Source organism: Patella vulgata, chromosome 5 (genome assembly GCF_932274485.2).
Source record: "Patella vulgata chromosome 5, xgPatVulg1.2, whole genome shotgun sequence".
Taxonomy (NCBI): domain Eukaryota; kingdom Metazoa; phylum Mollusca; class Gastropoda; family Patellidae; genus Patella; species Patella vulgata.
The window spans coordinates 17,207,939-17,230,467 of record NC_065883.2 but is presented as its reverse complement, the minus strand read 5'-3'; the positions used below and the strand labels follow the sequence as shown (position 1 = coordinate 17,230,467).

The 22,529-nt window shown below is 36.7% G+C and overlaps 1 long non-coding RNA gene across 1 annotated transcript; it reads left to right on the top strand.

Moving 5' to 3' along the window:
* The first annotated feature begins 6,246 nt into the window (after positions 1–6,246).
* Positions 6,247–21,433, top strand: LOC126820995 (uncharacterized). The gene is made up of 3 exons (XR_007680216.2): positions 6,247–6,373; positions 18,664–18,765; positions 21,277–21,433. It is a non-coding gene; the product is annotated as an uncharacterized LOC126820995 (long non-coding RNA).
* The last annotated feature ends 1,096 nt before the right edge of the window (positions 21,434–22,529 follow it).

The window sequence follows — 22,529 nt, the reverse complement described above, 5'->3', positions numbered from 1 at the left end:
ACATAACATTAATTATAAATATTTAATATGGTGTTATTCAGTTATAACAAAATTACGTTTTTGTGAACGGATATTTACATTTGCTTCAAAAACTGTCAATTTAAAAGGGACACGACGCCTCTAATAGTTAAAAGTGTACAGACGATTTTCAAGATAGATGTTATGACAATGCCAAAGTGAATTAGTTATGATAATAAAACCTGAGATTATCAAAGAATACCCGCTATAATTCAACAGATGCAATAATTAAAGTAATATTTTGTGCATTTTAGTGCATTTATTTGTAAAAATAAGATAAAGAACGCATGTACCTATGAGACCAAGTATATTCTTTCAAATATTACTTCAGTATTCGATTCATATGCTATATCGGAAATGAGAAATAACATTCATTATTGTTATGATTTCACAATACAACTCCGTATATAATTTATATCTTTTGGTTGTTTTGTGTGTGTGTGTGGGGGGGGGGGTCTTGTCAAATTTCAAATTATTATAGATTTAGTACCTGGTGCAACTTGAACAATTTTCTAAAAATATTTGAAGGGAGATAACCCCACATTTAGAATATGGTCTCGGACTAGTAACCCTCTCTCCCCATTGCCTTTCATGTTAAATTCATGTCATTCCTTGGCCTATGATGTTGTTATAAACATTCTCGTGTCCTAAAGCTTTACCATGCCTGTTTACTTCCTGATCCTTCCGCCTCAAGTCTGGTAGAAAATGCAAATCCAAACACTCGTCTTCATTTCTCGACCAAAATCCCATTCAAAAAGGGGGAAAGAGAGACTTACTATTAGTTACATTCGAATAGGGCCAAGACAAGTAATTGCTTCCGTAACTAATTTAGTGCATCTATTACCCACCACCCCTGCAGGTAGCAATGCCAGGCTTGGTACAATAAACGTCCATGCTGACTGTACGCCCCCCCCACCCCCCAATGAATATATACTAAACAGCAAAAAAAAACATCAGTACGATTTCAAAATCAGAAAGACACTTTTAGAAAACGACCTACTAAATGGGTCAAAGCAATTTTTTGTGCACAGTATGTTGACACATTAGTGATTACTTCATCACAATTCCAAGACATAACAAGAAGATAACCCTTGGTCTACCAGTTCGGGGGCGATCATCCGTGGTGTTGGGGGCCCGAAAGCGTTGCTGAAGCCTGTAGACGGTGCGAACATTGACCTAGAAGTGATTGGCAACAGCTTGGGCAGTGTGGCCAGCGTCGAGTCTTCCAAGCGCCTGGTTCCTCTGAGCTGTCGTGAGTCGTGGCATGCTGCTGACGTTGTAGTGAGAATGATTCAACCAGGTATGGGGGTGCATTTTATAGGGCTGGTCCCGGTGAACAGCACGTGCAGCATGAGTTACATGAAAATCATGGAGAACACATTACCATCTCAGAAGTCAGGTTGCGTTTTTGAGAACATTTCCTGGGTTTAATTCTGTGTTTGGGAAGGAACCTTATTGCTCAGGTAAAGTTGGAGATGTGGTCACAAATATAACATAAATTATATGGTTCACACGAGATTCAGTTATAACTAAAAATCTAGCTGTAACTTTATAAAATGAAAGGAAGTTTATTTTTCTGCTCCAACCGGGCTAATGAAGACGGTCATATACACCATGCAGCCTGCTATGGAGAGATTTTGTCCGGACAGCAATTGTATTCCAACTGTCAAGGGTTATTTTATGTCCACGCCAAGGTGTAAGGGGGCCAACATTTTTCTTCCCATGCGAATGATTAGAAAACTACGTCGGAAAGGGAAGTTTTTCGACCAACAGCGGAATCGTACCATGGACATCCAGGTTAGCGAGTCAGTGCCTTATTCCCTTAACTGATATCCTTCTGTTCAACTAGAGTCGGATTGTTGGGGTGGGTGGGGTCTAACGCGGGTGCTAGCGAATTATTGAAATGAAATTTCACCATGTGGTTTGTGTCGAGGAAACGTTTGTTAAACCCCGGTTATCTCCCTTGACAAGGGTCACACTCGCCTTCAGCCCACTTCCGTCTTTTCTACAGGAAAACGCCCAACGAATTGTATCATTTACATGTACTTGATCGGTCAGTCAAACAACACTATACCAGGAATTTCAATCTTTGAAATAAATGCTGGACTAATAAGGAACCGTGCGTAGATATTAGCTTAGATGGGATTGTTTCTTTATGATTTGCGATGAGTACAACAAAAACTTTAACCAAATTTGTACAGTCAGACACTTGGCGTCATTGGCCTAGTCCATTACTTAGAAGATAAGTCTCTTTAATCTCAATTCTTAACGGTGTTCGTAATGACCCCCGAAATACCAAACAGACCAGTTTAGAAATAGGTGCGAGAACCCATTCGCACTACATTCTAGAAAGACATCCGTCATTAAAAGCCGAGATGTTCAAATACATCGTGGTTATATGTACGACATCAGTGTATGTGTCTAACTAACCTAGTGAGTCTAACCCTCGGTATCCCCAGTGGTATCGTACCGTTCCGTTCTACACTATTAAGCCCTGGGTCCATTCACGGGGTTTCCGTGAATTCAAATTATCTGCCCTTGATGATTTCATTGGCACGTAGGTTGAGTTTAAGAACCAATCAAAAAAACAATACAAATCTCAGCGCCATAGTTTACGTTTACCACAATACAACAGCTTGTACATTCGATTATGAGAAGGTTTGTAAGAAGTTTAATATACTATTCAAAAAAAGTAGGGGATATTTGATTTTTAAGTGTTATTAAAGTCACCTAATGAAACTGACGAAGAAACAAATGACAAAATGAAATGAAGTTCACATTCATCGATTTATTCCAATTGATCGTTAGACTAAGTAAGGCACAGACTGACCATTATAAGGGTAAAATGATACCCGGGGTCAAACAGCAAAGTTACCACAGCATCACAACCAAGTCAGTAACGGGTAAATCCTCCTCTGTTTGCCAAACAAGCATTGATCCGACGTGGCATACTCCTAATGAGACGTCTAAGGTCATTTTGGTCCAGATTGTCCCATTCCTGTTGCAACGCAGCAGCAAGTTCTTGGACATTGGCAGGACGTTGTTGACGTTGACGTAACCTCTGTCCAAGCATGTCCCAGACATGCTCGATGGGGGAGAGGTCGGGACTCAGTGCTGGCCAAGGTAATGTGGTGATGTTCTGTTGTTGGAGGTAACCTGTAACGATCCTGGCCCTGTGACATCTTGCGTTGTCATCCTGGAAGATGAAACGGCGGCCATGACGTCGTGCGAACGGCACAACATGGACTGCCAAGATGTTGTCCCGGTAGTACTGGCCTGTAACACGCCCTGCAACAACATGTAAAGCCGTTCTTCCAGCAACAGTGATGCCTCCCCACACCATAACAGAACCACCCCCAAATCGATCATGTCTGATGACGTTAACGTCTTGGAAGCGCTCATTTCGACGACGCCACACCCTCCTACGTCTGTCCAAAAAATCAACAGTGAACCTTGACTCGTCTGAAAACATCACATTGCTCCAGCGTCGATTATCCCAGTGTTGACGATCCCTACACCAACGACGTCTTGCCTGAATGTGATGATCTCTCAAACAAGGGATCACGCGAGGACGTCGGGCGCGAAGGTAAAGGTATCACGGTATCTGGACCATAGCCTGCTTATGACAGACTGAGAAACATTCATCGTCCGCGCCACAACCGCCTGTGTTGTGCCGATCCGTAGCATGCCAAGGGCACGTAACCTTTCATTTTGGGTAAGCCGGTCACTAAAACAATTAAACTGATGTTTCCACCCTGGAATTCAATGCCACAATGACTGTAACATTCAAAGTCAGAGTCGTGCAAATCTTGGGTTGGACCCCCATGATGATCCCAAGCATCACCTGCATTCCATGCGGTAGCTATTGGTGCGTTTGGGCGTCACATGTAACTGGAAATGTTTCTTCTGTTAGGTTCTATAGTGACTTTTTTCGTAGTCATTTCCATATTTTAGTATTATGCCCCCAAAATCAAATATCCCCTACTTTTTTTGAATAGTATATTAAAGAAGTGGCATGCACACAAAACCATGTCCTAAAATTTGCAACAACAATTACGCGATCTTAGCTGTAATAAAATGCGAGATACTTCCCTTCGCTTTGTATTAAACATACATTATGCAAGAGCTAAATCTGCCTAATGCAGGCCTTTCTATAAGCCTAAGATGTTCTATAAACTATTTATTACCATTTATTAACACGAAAAGACCATAAATTAACCATCGATGTCATCTTATGTGTCCGATTGTTATTGGATTTGAATCCGATCTGCTATTCAACGCCCGTGAATAATTGAGACTTTGTTGATTATAGTCACAATGGTAACAATGACAATCGAGGCTACGGTGATTTTAAAATAAGGTTTTCGCGGCTTAGAGTGAAGCAACCTGACTGAAATGTTCAGCATATTCCATTTACATTATCTAGGTTTTAACTATTATAGTGAATACTGCCAACTCTTTATCTAATCTTCCATAATGTATCTTTCAATGAATTGTTTGATTGGTCGATCAAAACAGTACAATTATCAAGGGCGGAAAATTTGACCACATGTCTCCTTCGTGAATGGACCCAGGACTTAGTGCAGTAGAATGGGACAATACCGCTGGGGATAACTTTTGTGATTCGTCATATGCATCAGCCGGTCTCGGTGTTACTTGTCTCCAAGTACCTTAATAACCCCATCCCTATAATAATAATAATCACAATACATCACAATCTGGCAAGACTTGCTGCTGCTCCGCTTGAACGCAGTGTGTGTGTGTGTGTGTGTGTTATGAAAAGTTAGAATTTACCTGTAATCACCCGTGTCTTCAATAAAGTTAATACATTTTAATATAAAATACCATTTAACTTTATGTAATTTCCAGGCGTAGTTGAAACAAATGTATCCGGAAATCGAGAAAGACACGGCGAAGCGTACAAGAACTGCACAATAAAAGCCGATAAAATAACGACATTTGAACACAACGTGGATATAAGTGTTGGAATTTAGTTTAGAACCTCGAACACACATGGAACATTGATACGCGCCAAAGTTATTTTCACACTTTTCCGCTAAAAATGCAGAAAGTAGTTGATAACAATTGTTTCAATTATGTATTAGTTAATCATATTAATGACCAATAACCCTCATCTCAGCGCCATTTTCACCATACCTTTCCTGTTCCGGTAAATGTGCGTTTACGAAGATTTTCTGTGTTTTACTAAAACATGATAAATGTCAATGCAATTTTCAAACAATTTTAAGTTTACGCTTCAACAAATATCTTACGCCCATAATATTATGGTCAATGGAATAACATTTACCACTGTGAATAAGAAAATTGTGTCTGGGATGTCAAATATTTTGGTAATTTTACACATCCACTTAACCAAACAAAATGTCTGTATTAGAGGTATATTAAGTAGAAAAATAAATGTTTTGCTCCCCATGCGTCTTGTAATATCCTACCTTAAATAGACAACTTTACAATTATCCCACATACCTCACAGGTAGTTACATTTCCAGTAAAGTTATAAGACTAGGACAAAATATTTTCAAGAAAAAGTTTGTAAAATATCAAAACTAGCTAAAAAAAAAAAATGTTCCATCTCTGCTCTTGTACTGCGTTCCTGGTTGGCGTGTAAAAACTTATTAATTGTCAATAGAGCGATGTTGATTATACGTGCGACAATGCCTAATCAATATGAAGACCAGATGAACGCGTAACCTGGTGCATACGCCAACCTCGTAGTCATAATGCGTTTTGTTTAATTAGTACTCCGATGGGGATAATATTTCCAAATATATTATACAAGTAACATAACACTGATTATAGTCAAAATAATTGAGGCGACAAATTATTGGGATCGTCAATGAATTAAACTAAGTGCCAAATACATTTTCACTATTTTCTAAATCGGTTATCTTTTTGTGGCTAAGTTAACCACGAAATTAAATCTTGTAAAAACATAATTATAGAGTAAAAGGATACCCAGTTTTCAAGAACTAATGTTAAAAGGTCTAAACTATTTATTTTAACGCGTAAAAGAAAATCAATGCTTGTTAACACGTGATGTTTTCTAAAATATTACTGATGACACGATTTGCGATCTCGTTATTAGAGAATTATAATGTATATAAGCTTTGTGGGTTTAATACCACGATTTTAACCCCACGCAGGCATGGTATTTTCTATTCTGAACTCTACAACCAATCAGCGTCCAGCAACCTTTGCATTATAAGGCGGTGCACCACTCCACTCAGTGAGAAAGACAATTATCAACCACAGAGGATCATCAGAAGATCTGATATTGGGAGAATAAAACACAGCCACCTTCGATAAAGTATTTAGATCTGATCTTCCTGACTAGGTAAGCATAGATTTATACTTATATCAAGTCATCTGTCTTCTTTTTAGATTTCTATGTGGAATAAAATTCAGTGAATGAACTTTTTGTACATAATACATCACCAATCTTTATTTCTAAATGCATATAGTGTAAACTCCAATGCAGGAAACTTTTAGGGAATAGCTATGTCATGTATATCGGCTGTAATATAAGGATAGTGTAATATTTCCGGGCTAATGTTATCGGTTTGGAGAGTGCAATAAGAATGTGTTGGAAAAATAATATCTGAAATATTTTACTAAAATGCTGGTAGTGTCATATCTGACCTTAATGAAAGTATTCCCCCCAAAAAAGTGCTTAGTTAATAAGGATGGATAATTATCATTAGTAATGTAACACTTTTTCGGCCACAAAAGATTATTTTTTTTAATAAGGATGGATAATTATCATCAGTAATGTAACACTTTCTCGGCCATAAAAGGTTTTTTTTTGTTAACCGAAGAAGTGAAACTATGTGAAACTTTAGCTAGGACATGACAAACTTGCACCGGTCTGACGAATGAATTGGTTTATGGTGTAGAATGTTAAACATAAAAAAATAATGATGGCATCATACAATGACAACAGCCATAGGTGGAAGAAGTATATTCCGGCTAAATACGCTGGTCATCATCGGATAGATTTTGCATGTCTAAATGGGATACGAGTCCAAACTGAACCGATCCCGTTCGGTGTTTATAAAGAAATGACGAATTAGAAATTCCGCAAAATTCAGTATCTTCTACAGACGATCTAAACAAGTGTTGGGTAAATTCTTTAGAAGAACCTCTTTCATTCCGTTTGAATCGTTGGTTCGTGGGTAATATCGCAAACAAATCCGATTGAATCCAAGCCGGAAGATATGTTGGCGTTGTTTTCATAAATAAATATTAAGTAATTAATATGAGAACATTCAGCGTGGTTTAAGCCTTGAAAAAATTAAATGCAAAAAAACGCCAATGACGATAAGCGGCTTGAACAAAGTTTATATATTTAAATTCTATGTTTGAGTCGTCAATTACGGAAAATTATGTATAATATTTTATACGATTGCAGTCAAGTCTTCACAAGAAGATGGCGAGATATTAGAGACTTTTGGCAAGCGTAAATTCCTGGTCCGTACGATTTTGCGTGTGACGTCATCAATGTGTGTGTATTTCTCATGCGTGATACGGCACACGGATACGGCAGCACGTATCGAACAGCTTTCGTGCGGAAAAGGTCTTTTTTGCTACTTTTAGACGCTGAAATATTGTACCATAGAGTTTTTATGGATCTATGTGTATCATAGAACACGAAGGTGTTTATTTAGTGAGATTTAACCATGATAAAGGCTGGAGATTATTCAGTTCTTCTCGGAATTTTCATATTTCCCCTGTCTATCTGTCTACATGCCGGTTGATCTACGTGCTAAATTTAGGGAGGTAAAGGGGTATAAACTTTCTAAAATGATAGTGAAACCAAAAACTGCTGTCGAGTCGAGGTTGACGATTCTTAATAAGATTCGACATTATTTTTTTTAAATAACCCAGCAACTGTCGAGCGACTTTGTAGGCTAGGTGTAATAGAACTAAGCCCAGCGCAGCTACTCGTTCGTACACGGCGCGAAAATGTGCCTAAACTATAAACTACATTGATGCAACGTATCGGGTATCCGTATCTTATACGAATAGAAAAAATTCCGGTTGCCAAAGGTATCTATTATAATATTGGTATTGGATACAATAATTTTTTAAAGGGGACAGGGATGCAAATAAAACAAAAAAATTTACCAGGGCAAATTTAACTTAAACGTACATTATGCAAGTGTTAAATCTGCCTATTGCAAGTTTTTATTTAGGCCTCAGATGTTCTATAAATTATTAATTAGACCTTTATTTACACGACAAGCTCAAAAACAACTCTGTATACCCACAGATGGCTTGGATACAGTTTGGATTTAAACAGTCGTTCATTTAAAATTAAATCAATAAATGGCGGAAAAGGCTAACGTTTACCGTTAGTCGCTGATGTCACCACCGCAAACTGGTGATGAAAGAACTGCCAAGCGCGGCTACCGTAGCCATTGAGCATGTTACTTGATAATAGAGAATATGTGGGTGGAGTTATCGTCAGCCAATCAAACGATCGCCAATTCTCATAGACGGTGCAGACACAATTGATGCCTATTTTTAGTCCAAACTTCCAACAGTGACAATTCCGATTAGAACAAAGTAATTTGACTGAAATTTTCAACATTTTCTTTATTTTATCATATATTTATGAATTATTATAGTAAGAATGGCCAACTCTTTATAAAACTCTTAACTAATGTATCTTTAAGATAGCAATTTGTTAAAATATACATAATATGTTCGTGCAATATAATCCGGTTGGTGCCAGTGGCGTATCTGTGATTTCCTACAGTATGGTAAAAACAACTTATATTTCTGACAAAGATCGCGATTTGAAAATTACGGGGGTTCTAACTAACATCTTGGTCAAAATTGAGTTTGATAGTGGATATTGTTGGTATTACAACTCTCTATCTAATAACAGAACAATTACAAGGTTCCGATTCAATAGTGGACACAGTCTTCAAATTAGTAGGGTTCTATTTGCCGTTATCCACGAATGAGGCCTATAGACTTAGCCAGGAAAGATATTTTCAGAGGAGTTTTCAGAGGACCAATCAGATTTCAGCTTGTATTTTAGTCAGGTCAGCATCGCCCAGACAGCATAGTTAAGTCTAAGCCTCATTCGTGAAACATGGCAGATAGAACCCTATTAATTTGAAGGTGTCCACTAGTGAAAAGTTGAAAGAAAAATGGACCGTCATTAACTATTGACTATTTTGGTTTTTGGCACCGGTAGCAATAATTACAATTAAAGATGGTTTATTTTCGTAGTTTTAACATTCCATAACTTTTTAAAAAAAACAAAAAAAAACAACCGGAATACAGATAGAACCTGTTTTCATTTTCAATGTTAAAGGGACAATAACACTCTTGCTGGCTTGACAGCTCCAGAAAATAAATAATAGCCTTATTCTAAGTACTAGATGTTTAAGCGTCCTACCTGTTGTGTAAATTATCCATTACATCCTATTTTACTTGTCCAGAGGGTTCGAAAATATTTTAAAATCTAAGTCACATTTGAAAAGGTTTACGTTAGGCTTTTCAAATAATTTAATTGAATTTTTCCAATTTTTTAAATTAGGTGTATTAAGATGAAATTTGTATCACCAATTATTTGGAATATTGTAAAATAGTACAATTTGTTGACCAGAATAAAGATTGGGACATATTATTCAGTTACAAGAGCGGTATTGAGCCTTTAACAGGTTCCATTTGTTGCGTTTGACTCAGTAACCCCATGAAGTTTGACGAAAACACAGAAAGACTGAGATATTGTCAAGTACTCAGGACGACTGAACATCCCAATCACTAATTTGAAATATTCTGTAATAAGGATGCCCACAATTAGTAATCGAACTTTACAAGCGATTTTCTCAATATGACAAAAATGTTATTTAGAACTCTGCAATTCTCAGTTCGCGAGATACAAGTAAATAAAATCAGATGAGTGGGGCGAGCCCATTAAATTTACTTTAGCCAAAGAGAATTACAAATGTAACTTATACGATTTTACATAATAAAAAATTGTACATTCTGGGGGTGTATAACATTTATAGAAGATATTGGCACAAGGTGCGATCAATACTAGGCCTCACACAGACTTGTAATCGCTGTGTAGATTAGAGATACATATTTTTTTTTCATACCGAATAACTTATGTTGCCCTATGACACTACAGAACTACCAGAAACCACTAAATGCTTCTAGCTTATCACCCACGACCAGAGATATCTTCATGGAAATGAAATGGGGTTTAACGTCCTAGTATATCGAATTCCAACTGCCAAGGGATCTTTTACTTGCACGCCAAAGTGTACACGGGACCTCGGTTTTTCGTCCCATCCCAACGACTAGACAACTCCTTGTCAGGCTATCCGTCCTGCATCACTGACAAGAGGGGACTACGCCTGAAAATCTGAATGAACTTTCTCGGCCACTCGACCTCCAGGCTAGCGAGCCAGCGTTTTACCCACTGTCACCTAAGAATGGGTATAAACTGTTTGAAGCCACTCTTGAGATTACTTCCGGGCGGCCAGAAACTATAGTTTTGATTCAGTCGTAGCGTCCATGTTGTTCTGGTCATATCTCAATTCAAGCTAGTTTGTACTCATCGTGAGGGCGATATAACTTTGGCTTAAGACTAAGATTCGCTCGTTTATGCTCAAGACTCAATCGGTTTTACTACTAGTGAAAACATTTTTAACCGGAGAATCTGCGACTGTGGAGGATCAAGAAACACTACTTAATATCCTTGAAATAATATCACTGATTAATATTCAGATCGCTCTATAGGATATCATATTGACATGACGTTTAAATTGACATTGATGTGTGAGCAAACGTTCTCGTTATTTATGATTAATTCTTCGATAATTGACGTTAATATTTGCTCATCGGTAATGCAGAACATTGACACTACACTGTCCAACAGGACATTATAAAATTGACTTATTGAAATTCCTACGGTGACTGATGGATGCATTACCATCATAATGTGCAGGCTAAGTATTTTGGGTTTGGTTCCGAAACAATGGATTCCCAAATTAACATATTAAGGCTTCTGGTCAACGTAGGCATTAAGGTCAAATACATTTATATGTAACAAATTTATATTAGATGTTAGCTTGATCTCTCAACCTTGAATTGGAAAACATATTTTGAGAGAGTTATGCTCGGCTTTTTATTTAAAACAACCACAGCCGCGGGTGTAGCGACCGAGGAATAGTTTGCTTACCTTTTCATGAACACAAGTACTAATTTCCATTATATGATTTGTCTTATGTGGTCAGTCCACTTGCAATCCTTAATCGATGCTACCAAGTCCGTCGGATAATATAGATTTTTATTTAATTTTAAGGCATTGTAATATGGCACCAATGAATATAATAATAATAAATAAAGAACACGGTACTACGTGTATTAACATATGCAGAAAATATCAGGAATGATTCCGTATAGCAAAGTATTCAACGGGATTTGAAATACATTAAAGAATTAATATATACATATCTTAAAATCAGAGACACTAACTAATTCATTTGTACTTGTTTGATGGAGGGTATTTAGCGACGCTAATGGAAAATTGTCGGCATCATTGATTAAAGCGAAGCAATACGTAGCTAATGAAATTTCTATCTCAATAATTATTATTTGGTATTATGCCAAGAGATTAGAAAATGTAATCACGCCGATTAAAACCCACGACGACGTTATAATACTTGGACTAATATCATATGCAATTTTCTAGTCGGATAATGATATAGTTTCTCAACATCTATTGTTATATCTTGTCAGGAAACAATGACACTACTCGTTCCAATCTGGAATAGTGCTAATATTGCATTTTAAGACAATGGAACCCAATCTTACTTTTAATACGCGATATTATCCCCACTAAGAGCCTTATTTTCAGAAAATATGTAGACAGAAATGTACGTTTCCAAATGAATGTCTGACTTTGAATTAATCGTATATTTAGATACGTTCAGATCCATATATCTGGTCAACTTTATAACGTTTTATATGACTGCTGATTATTCAAAGGATTCAACAGAAGCTGTCATATATCAAATATAGCCCGTCAAAACATGATATTTGTAGGTTTATCACCGTTACTGCCTTAAAAGACAATATTGCATATGTGACAGAACTGGTTAAACACATTCCAAATATAATTTTAACACAGGGATAATTACTACGGTAGATGTGTAACGAACCTTTGAAAAAACGGAAAGTGACGCAAACACGAGTTATCCTTCTATATAACTGACTGAAGTAACGAACGATAACAGACACACGGTCGAATTTTATTTCACTGATAATTCCGTTGAAGATGAAAAGTTGTTATACGAGACTGTGAGAGGATATCTGACAATTCAAAAAAAGAATTGGCTGTCACTAGATGAGAGAAAACGAACAAAATAGAAAAAAGTCCGTGCATTACCACGAATGAATACAAACAGGGGAATGCAGGGCCTTTTCTATTTTTCTCTCTTTCTCTTATCTAGTGGCAGCCATGTGTACACTGGGCCTCGGTTTTTCGTCCCATCCGAACGAGTAGACCGCTGTTCTTGTCAGACTTTTATAATGATGTCTATCATAAAACTACACCTACCATAGCACACTAGGCATCGTTTCAATTTTATATTGCTATCCTGTTATTTTCTTGGCTAGTGTTTAAATATTTGATGCGTTAGAAAATTGGAATCCATCAAAAGATTGGGGGTGGCTGATTGTATTGGTGATCTCGGTCCAGGATATTGATAACCTGTAAGAAGAACCTGTTATTCAATTTCCGTTCGGCCTAAAATATGCATTATTAATTTGATGGTCATAAGAGATGATGGTAAGGATATGGAAAAGACTGATCGCACATCGCCACTGATAGGCAAAGTACTAACGAATAGTAAATGAAATGAAATGGGGTTTAACGTCCTACTGTTCTGCTCCTAACCACGCCGGAAAATCGGGATGAACTTTCTCGGCTAATGCAGGGATCGAACACCCGACCTCCAGGCTAGCAAGCCAGTGGCTTACCCACTTAGCCACGTGATCCCCGAATAATAACTCATCTCAACAATCCAAATGAATAAAATGCGGTACAAGATGTACTAAATCAAGAATACCTGTCTTCGTCCTAACAATATTCGAAACCATAACGGCCAATTTCAGAGGGCAGTGGACGTCACCGATCAGGTAGTTGAAATACAACATTGATAGCTACCTGAATTTCCCAAATGCATGAGAAGTAGTATTAGTGTATTTTTAAAATGTTCCCGGGACATGCCGGCAAGGAAAATGATGTTTTTTGTCTTTTCTTCCATTGAAGGGTATTTAAATGCTCTTTTCGGGTAAATAATCATGTCTTTGACATCTGAAATTCTATTCGACCTATTTACGTATAAGACATAATAGTATGAATAATTGCAGAACATCTGATGATGTGTTCTCTTTCTTGCATTTAAAGTTATTACTGCTTGTTATTTATAGAATACATCATCCTAGTCCAGAAGTTATAGGCATATGGTGACCCGATTGATTACGAGTGTCCATTGATAATTATAAAACAATTTCAGACGGTATAAACTCTTAACCGACTTCCGTTGTCTTTGTGTAACCCTTGATAAGTCTCAAGTTATTCATTATAGAATGAACATGCTTTAAGAGTGGAGGGATTTCAATAATTAGTTTGATTCGCGTATGCGTCATGACTTGGTCATTAACGCATACTCTGTTCATTAAAGGTCGTCGTGATGGTATATACGTTATTCCCCCCACATCTAATGTTAGCTATCTTAAAATTTGTGGACGAGTAAAGCAAATATTTATCCCTGTAGAAAATTTTTTTTTCTGGAAAACCTTTTTGAATGGATCAAAACTTGCCGGGGCTTCCATTGAGTCATGGCATTAATATATCCATGTCGTTGAATGACACAATGAACAGGGTGTAATGTACAGATAAGCAGCCTTCATGGAGATTACTTTAACAAGGAAGCCATATACAGCTATATATAATACAAAATGTAAATGAATAAGTGCCTTTGGTCTCTGTACAAGATTAATATCGCGCATAATGCAAGCTGTTGTTCAATTTATCACATTTTCTAAGGCTATATACGTTTGCCTTTTTTTCGTACCAGAAACTGCGGTGCGGACAAAGTGCATTTATATCGGGAAAATTGTGATTTACTTTGATAAGAGTGCTGACTTTAGCCAAGGTGTATAGTGGGCAGTTTGGAATTCATCTCGATATCCGAATTATACTTTCTATACATTTTTAAAAAACAGTATTTTAGTTTTCTATAAAGGCCTTTACCAACAACCTTTTACTGAATTACCATCCTTTCATCTATCGCCTGATATGTATAATATACTCCTTTGAAAATAAAGACGAACGTCTCTCCAAAGAAGCTTAAAATTGTGTGATGTAAAAGTCTCATAAAAGTAATATTATTAATGGCTTGGATTACCAAGATCCGGGCCGTATCAATACTTTGAATGGTTTCGTTTAATATTAGTATAGAGAATAGGATTTTTTTTTTGCGGGGGGGGGGGGGGGGATTAATAATGAAAAACATTATTTGAATTTGGTGATATAAAGTCTGCGAAGAGATTTATAGAAGTAATATCGTTATTACTGACGTGGATTAGGAAAATAAATATGTTGTTGAATATGAATATAGAAGACAAAATAATAAAAAGGTAGAATGGGTAAGTGGTGATACGGAATGGTTTTCTGATATGGCCATCAAAACGTAACCGCTTCTATATTCTGGCTAAATCGACCCTTTTGATCGGGACTTAAGGAAAGATAAGGGGGGAGTTTCACCAGCACAATATTCCGGTCATTTTTTCCCATGGTCACGTGTGAAATACTACGCACTCTCTGCCAATAGTTGTATTACGTGGACCCCAGTGTGTCCTACATGTACCACCCCTGTAACAAGTGGAAACCGGGATTGAATCCATGACATTGTATCCGAGAGCCGCTACCCTATCACTCAACTAGGGTACCCTGAACGAGATAAAATAGTGTTTTATATACATTGTTTACCGATGTAACGTAATATTGATATGACCACTCCTGTGATTAACATAACTTCCATTCACATCTTGGATAATATTGCATCAACAAGCTAAGATTTCCTGCCTATCCCGAATATACATTATTCACTGAGATTGATTCTAACCTAATATTAAATTCTTGTCCTTAATTTTATGATAAAATTTGAAGTTTTTTGTTTGAATAATTATATAGATAATATCGTAATGGGTTGAATTATAAATGTGAAATTGTCTCTTTTTACGGATCTATTGTAATGTAACTTAGTTTAGATCTCTCTCGTAGCCAGCAATTCTTCATGCACTTGGATAAACGGACTACTACTTTCTGGACATTTCCGAAATTGTCTGCCTTATGGTGGCTGGACAAAGGGACCTGCCATACTGTTACGACATTCATTTCGACGGATAGCCATAGAAAATAATATAGTACATCTAAAGTTGTAGAAATATCCGAATATCTTGAGCCATTTTATCGAACCTTTGTAGTAAAGACTGATCATAAAGACGAAGTCTATCCATGGATGCACGCCCAACGACTATACTGGCATATATCGGTAAATATCTGGGCAATTTATGTAATGTGGGATATTGGAAAGTTGTTTTTACATTAAAACCAGAAAAAAGATATCTATATTTATGTCATAAATCTGAGATATATAAAGGGTTACGAAAGGCTTAAGCGATTTAATTACAATATCTACTCATTTTTTTATATAACCTATAATAGCTTTTAACTTTAATTCTTGAAACTAGATCTACAGCAATGACTTTTAATTAGATAAGCCTTTCTATCAGGTTTAAAATAACATTGCTATTTTACACCCTCGGAAATGTCTATTTTTACGCGAAGATTATGGCACGTTTATGTTTCTATATTGGGGAAAGTGTGCGTAAGGAATCATAAATATTTTTAATACAGTGATTATCGCCATTAGTGCAGCAATTTAGACAAATACAACCTATCGTGTAGTTATTTTTATCGGATTTTTATTTTAGAAAACAAACAAAATCATTAGCATCATTCCGGTAGTGATATTTTTCTAAGAGTGGAATCACCGTGTTATCGCCCAGGAATCGTCAAAGACACATAAACACTAAAAGCCTGTCTTTGAAAATATTATAGGTCGCTAGAGTAATGTGCAATGGTGATGCCTTAATTTAAACCAAAGTTACTCATGCTCAAAAAAACATTCATTGATTTATTTATAAAGGTAGGGGTTACTTGAAAACAAATTGATAAACAGTATCTTCCATTTAGAGCGGAAGTAAAGTCGTTTCGCTTTCTCGTTAGTCCCAAGCCAAATAGCCAGTTAACTGAGATGCGGCATCGAGGTATGGAAGCACATTAACGTGAGATGAATAAAACGTGTAGACGGATGCGATCAGAATTGGCCAAATTGAAGTCCTGGGAATTCGACAAATCAACAATCGGTAGAACAACTCGTTATAGTAATTCGATTACTCTCTGATGAAAACACTGACAATGATGCTTAAATCACATTCACTTGTCGACAGCGTTGAGAGGAAATTGATAGCTTGGAAGAAATTTAAGTCGATTTGTTAGCATATGTTATTAGTATTACAGACATTCTGGTAGCACCACCAAATCTCTTTAAGTGGTCCAAATTGTACACTAGACACGTTCGTAAGGCACACATTCTGTTTCCACAAAAGTGAAATTGGTCTGATTTGGTCGTTTAACTTATTTTCATTTATTCTCTTCCTAAATAAAATTGTCAACTGCTAAAGCATATTTTTCACACAAGATGTAACACGGTCCATTTCCATCATGTATTTAAGAAAATTGGCTAGACATATTAATAAAGCACATGGACTTCTTGGTCGGTTTAAGATAATCGACCAATTTCTGAAAATCACAGATACGTGGACTAACTAATTGAATTTATTTCGGTGGTGATATAACTATAGCAGTATGAAATGAAGTGAAGAGGGGTCTAATGTTTTACTTTTCTGCACCAACGGGGCTAATGAAAACGCGCATAGCATGCATTGTTCTATGACGGAATATTTGCCTGGGCAGTAGCTCTATCATTGACTACTCTATTTCCAACCGTGAACTTTAACGTGTTGGCAATTGCACACACGGAACCTCGGCTTTTCGCCCTACCGGCACGACTGTGCGTTTTTCCTCCTGTCATACTGAACGTCCTCTACCATTGACAAAGCAAAACTAGAGGACCTTCCGGTAACACCGTGATCAAACATGAGACCTCCTTACAGAACAGAGTCGTTGTCACACCCACTGTATCTGGAGTTGATACAGTTTATTATTTAAACCCACCATTGACATACACCAAAAGGCCCCCGTGTCTTGTTTTCTGGAAAAAGGTATTCTATAATGGTTGTCCACGAGCCTGACACAAATAATTGCGAGAAGTGACTGTCTGTTAACGAATACATTACAAAGTGTTTGCGATAGAAGATGGCTTCATTTAGAAAAAAAACCGAAATAGCGTCAAATGTAATACTCCGGTTCACTAGATCTATATCTATGTCAATTTAATTCAATTAAGAGAATGAAGGCGTGAATATAACTTTGTTAGTAACACGACACATCCTCGGGTCTCAACGCATCGCTGCAGAAGAATCTAATAAGTGAATACCTTAAAGTGCTTGGACGTTTCAGTCGTGTGCTCCTTTTGCCGAACTCCGACTGTTTCATAAAGATAACGTTACCCTGTATAGACTTCAAATATTTATCCGGATACGTAATTTCCGTTTCGTAAGAAAACCTAGAGCTTCGTGTAGACGAGCGATTGCGCTATAGTTAAAAGCCAATGGTTCTTCCCATGAACACGTAAACAATATTTTTCGAAACCCCACAAATACACGATGCTCAAATAAATGAAATAACATTGACGTCAAAATACTTGGAAGTGTTTTCAAACAGATTGAATAACACTGCAGCAATTGTTGGAATTACTTTTGATTAAGGTCGTGATCTTCACTAGCTTAAAATGATTATTACACAAGTCGGACAACATGAATGCGGTCAAATTAACCGCTCCTTACTTGGCAGACTGGAACTTCATTCCTACAGATTAAGCATCCTGTCTTTGTAATATACTTATTCAATTATTAAGATATATTATGTTGACGTTGGGGGATCACGATTGCTAGTGGGTAAGACGCTGCCTCGCCAGCCTGGAGGTCGGGTGTTCGATCCCTGCATTGGCCGAGAAAGTTCATCTAGATTTTCCGGCGTGGTTTCCCCCTTGTCAGTGATGCAGGACGGAGGGCCTGCCAAGGACAGCTATCTAGTCGTTCGGATGGGACGAAAAACCGAGGTCCCGTGTACACATTGGCGAACACATAAAAGATCCCTTGGCAGTTGGAATTCGATATAAGAGTAGGCCGTAGCGCCGCTACCCTGGCAAAATATCCCTCATAGCCACTGTATAGCGTATGCCCGTCTTCATTAGCCCGGTTTAGGAGCAGAACAGTAGGACGTTAAACCCCATTTCATTTCATTCCATGTTGACTTTCCAAGGTTGAGAAACTGAGCACCGTCTACATTTAACTACCACCTGAGCTATGCTAAAAAATATTTTGTATTTTTGAATATTTCAGAATTTATCACTACAATGGAATACTGTCAATGTATACTGGTTTCTCTATGTGTCATGATGTTTGCTGTACAGGGTGTTATTTGTAGTAAAAATGCAGAACAAGGTAATTTTTTATTTTTGCTACTCGAAGAGAAATAACATAACAACTGTCAAGTTAATTATACCGTTAAGGTTAAGAACATCTGTCAAGTTGCTGTTGCTTTTTGATGCCAGTTTGATGTCAAATTGTCTATAATGGCCCTATAATAGTCGGTCATCGGTCTTGCAAAAATACATCAAATGACTGCACTAGGTGATAGTTTATGACATAGAATGAGCACCGAGGATCTTGGAACTCCTGAATGTCTCCATGTCACGCATACCAACAATATTTAATTGACAAGTATTATTGACAATTATTATCAATTGTGGGTGGGTGCATTTTGCGTGAGTAACACTAAACTCATTACTGAAACTTTAAGGAAATAAACTTGCTACATTTCATTTAGAGATGTGTTGTACTATAGTCAAACAGTGGGTTTCTATGAACATTTTGAATTGTATCTAATCAATTGAGCATTCGAATTCGCAAAATATAATAAAGTTTTTTAAAATCTCTCGCCCATCAGCACGGCAATAGCTTTATAAACTACTCAATATTACGGGAATATGTACATAATTCTTCAGACGTATCTACTTTGTACGAAACAATGGTTATATTCCTGGCTTCTGGCTATGGATTCCCTAGTATCCGGTGAACAAATATTTACTTTCAACAGAGTCAGCTTTCGCCTCACACTCGATTCTGTATTCTGTAACACGTTATATGGAATTATGTAATTTCTAAAAATGTTTTTACTAGAGCAAATATAAAATTAGCCAATACCAATTAGTAAAGATTGTATGAACATTAAGTTAGTGAAAAAAATAAATATTAGCACGAGCGCTGTTAAAGAGTCTAACGTCAAACATAGCAATTTAAGCTATTATATAGATTTTTCTTTATACATTATGACATGCACAGGAAAAGCATATAGTTAGGAAAATGGTCCAACCATGTTATATCCAATAATATGTTTTATTAAAGACAACTCCAGTAGACAATGATGCCCACCTGTTCAACAGAACAATAAATAAACAATGAATACATTGAAGACAGTCCAGAATATCAAAGTGAATAAAGCTCTCCGCTACCGATAAAAATAAGATTAAAACATTTGAAAATGCCAGAACATCTTATAGCATTTATTTCAGTACACATAGCTTATAAATTGTGTTGTACTTTTGCATAGTGACGAATATGACATTAAATTCGATTCTTGACTTATAATAATCAATGTTAAAAGACTAAGAATTGATCATCAACTTTATCATTGTGGATAAATATTGGCTTCAACTGGTGGAATATATATCATCACCTTTTAGCAACACAAATATTTGATGTAAATCGTCTTTTTTTATAAAGGGATCGATTTGGTCATTCTTGGCGTTCAGTCTTATCCTTTTAGGGACAAAGAAAGTACTTGAAAAGTCGAACACATCCCAAAACAAACATCCTCTTTGTAACAATTTTATGCTTAAGTAACAATCATTGATCATATTGTATTCTCCCTTCGTCGAAATTTCAGTTTCTTTAAATATATTTATATAATCACTTTTAGTTGGATATTAGGGCGAAATACTTTGAAAATAGATAGATACAAGGTTTCAGTTAGACTTATCCAATTATTTTAAAACAAATTAATCATTTAACAACCTAAGATATCGATTACATATAATTAGATTCTAATGCTAATACCATTGCAAATTATTATTCTTGTATATGAAATTTGGCGCAATCAACAGTTAAAACGATTCAGCGATGTTTATTCCGTTAATTTACACAAACTAAATACCCAGTCAGCACGACTAAGTATAGATTACTTATAACGGAATATCTATACCTCTACAATTCTCTTGTTAAGTTGATTATTAGCCTAATGGACGGATAATTTATTTGTTTCTTTTTCATCTTTCATGTTATTTTATAAAACTAACACCTTAATATGTGTCTATTTGATGTGTAAATTGTATGAACACGTTCAAAATCAATATGTGCTTTTAGCAAACTTATTAGTGTGATTCCCATTTGTCGTTGTTTGACTTATTGTATTTATTGTCCGCTTCACTAAATCAGGAATATTTTTTTTCAAAAACTAGCAAGTGATCGCCGTCGCCATCATGAATCATCGAGATTTTTCTTTTTCAATAACCTTGAGAATATTATATAGGCCTTCTTATAAGGTAAACTATCTTCTCTCCCGCTCTGGTGAAACGAACCCTGTTTCACTGTTAGATAAATAAGAAGACAGAATGGCATTGAGTTGTGAATAAGCGGCACACGCAAGTTCGTCGGCGAACATCAGCTTGGATCATTGCATTTACTTGCAATGCCACACGGTGGAATAGGAGGGGGGGGGGGGTACGACGAAATCCCCATGCGAGTTCTTGTGGCTTAAACGCTGGTCTATCTACTGTGTCTTACTGGATGGACCCATACAGCGATACGAATTTTTGATTTTAGATTCCGAAACTGTACGTGGTTTAAATATGTGTTTTATTTAAAGCTAATCATTTCCTTTCTTCGTTATTGCAGTACCTAATGCCATGTCAGCTGATAGTCCTATACATCAAAACAAGAGGTCAGGATATGATGATAATATTGATACCATAGATGAAATCTACTATCCATACAATGAATTGAGTCAGCCGCTTGATGAAGAAATGAAACGAGGAACCCTTTTTAGATTCGGTAAACGAGGTAGTCTGTTGAGATTTGGTAAACGTAGCTCACTTTTCCGATTTGGCAAACGAGGCACACTATTTCGATTTGGACGAGGAGGCGAAAACACATGGGTACCAAAAAGAACCCTTTTCCGCTACGGAAAGCGATCGGATGCCGGAGAAGCTTATCCAGAAGAACCCACTTATGGTAATGATGTAGCAAAGCGCGTTTTGGATTCTTTTCATTGGGGTCGTCAAACCGACGAATAAGAAGTAATTTCTATACAACCAGATTATTTTTAAATTTTGTGAAATCGTTATTTCTTTCATGCAAAATAATAACTAACATTTCCACATTTATCTAGATAACAAAAGTTTGTTCAAGAGTTTTATTTGATAACTGTACATTATTACTGTATCTTAAATGTCCATGGTAACAAAAATTGTTGATGATGTTTATTAAGATTAAAAAAAAAATGTGTAAACAATCTAGTAGCTTTATTTATTCATTGAAATAGGGTGTATTGTTGCTTTTTGTGATCATGGGATCTTCATCACAAACACTGTTCCTAACTGAGGTAGAATGTTCAAACATGATATAGATGTTGATTATAATGTCCTGACTATGCGTGATAATGGGCAGTTACTGTGTGTGTAAGCCATTTGATAGATGTCTAAGTAATTGATGTGTGCCATCTATTTATTTTGGAGAGAGAGAGAGAAATGGGGTTTAACGTCCACTCGACACAAACTAGGTCATTTCGGGACTAACATATCTTTTAATTTTATTTTAATAATTCGCTTGCGCATAGGGGTCTTTAGCAGTGGGAGGAAACCGGAGGACCCGGAGAAAACCCACGAGGTTGGATATTTATTTTGGGGTCGGGGCACAACCTAACAGGTCGTGTGTGTTATTTAGGTTAGGGTTGATTGTGTAAGAATAAATTTTATTTTATTTTAATAATTCGCTTGCGCATAGGGGTCTTAAGCAGTGGGAGAAAACCCACGAGGTTGGATATTTATTTTGGGGTCGGGGCACAACCTAACAGGTGGTGCGTGTTATTTAGGTTAGGTTTGATTGTGTAAGAATAAATTTCTGATTACGAGATATAACAACATAACGTT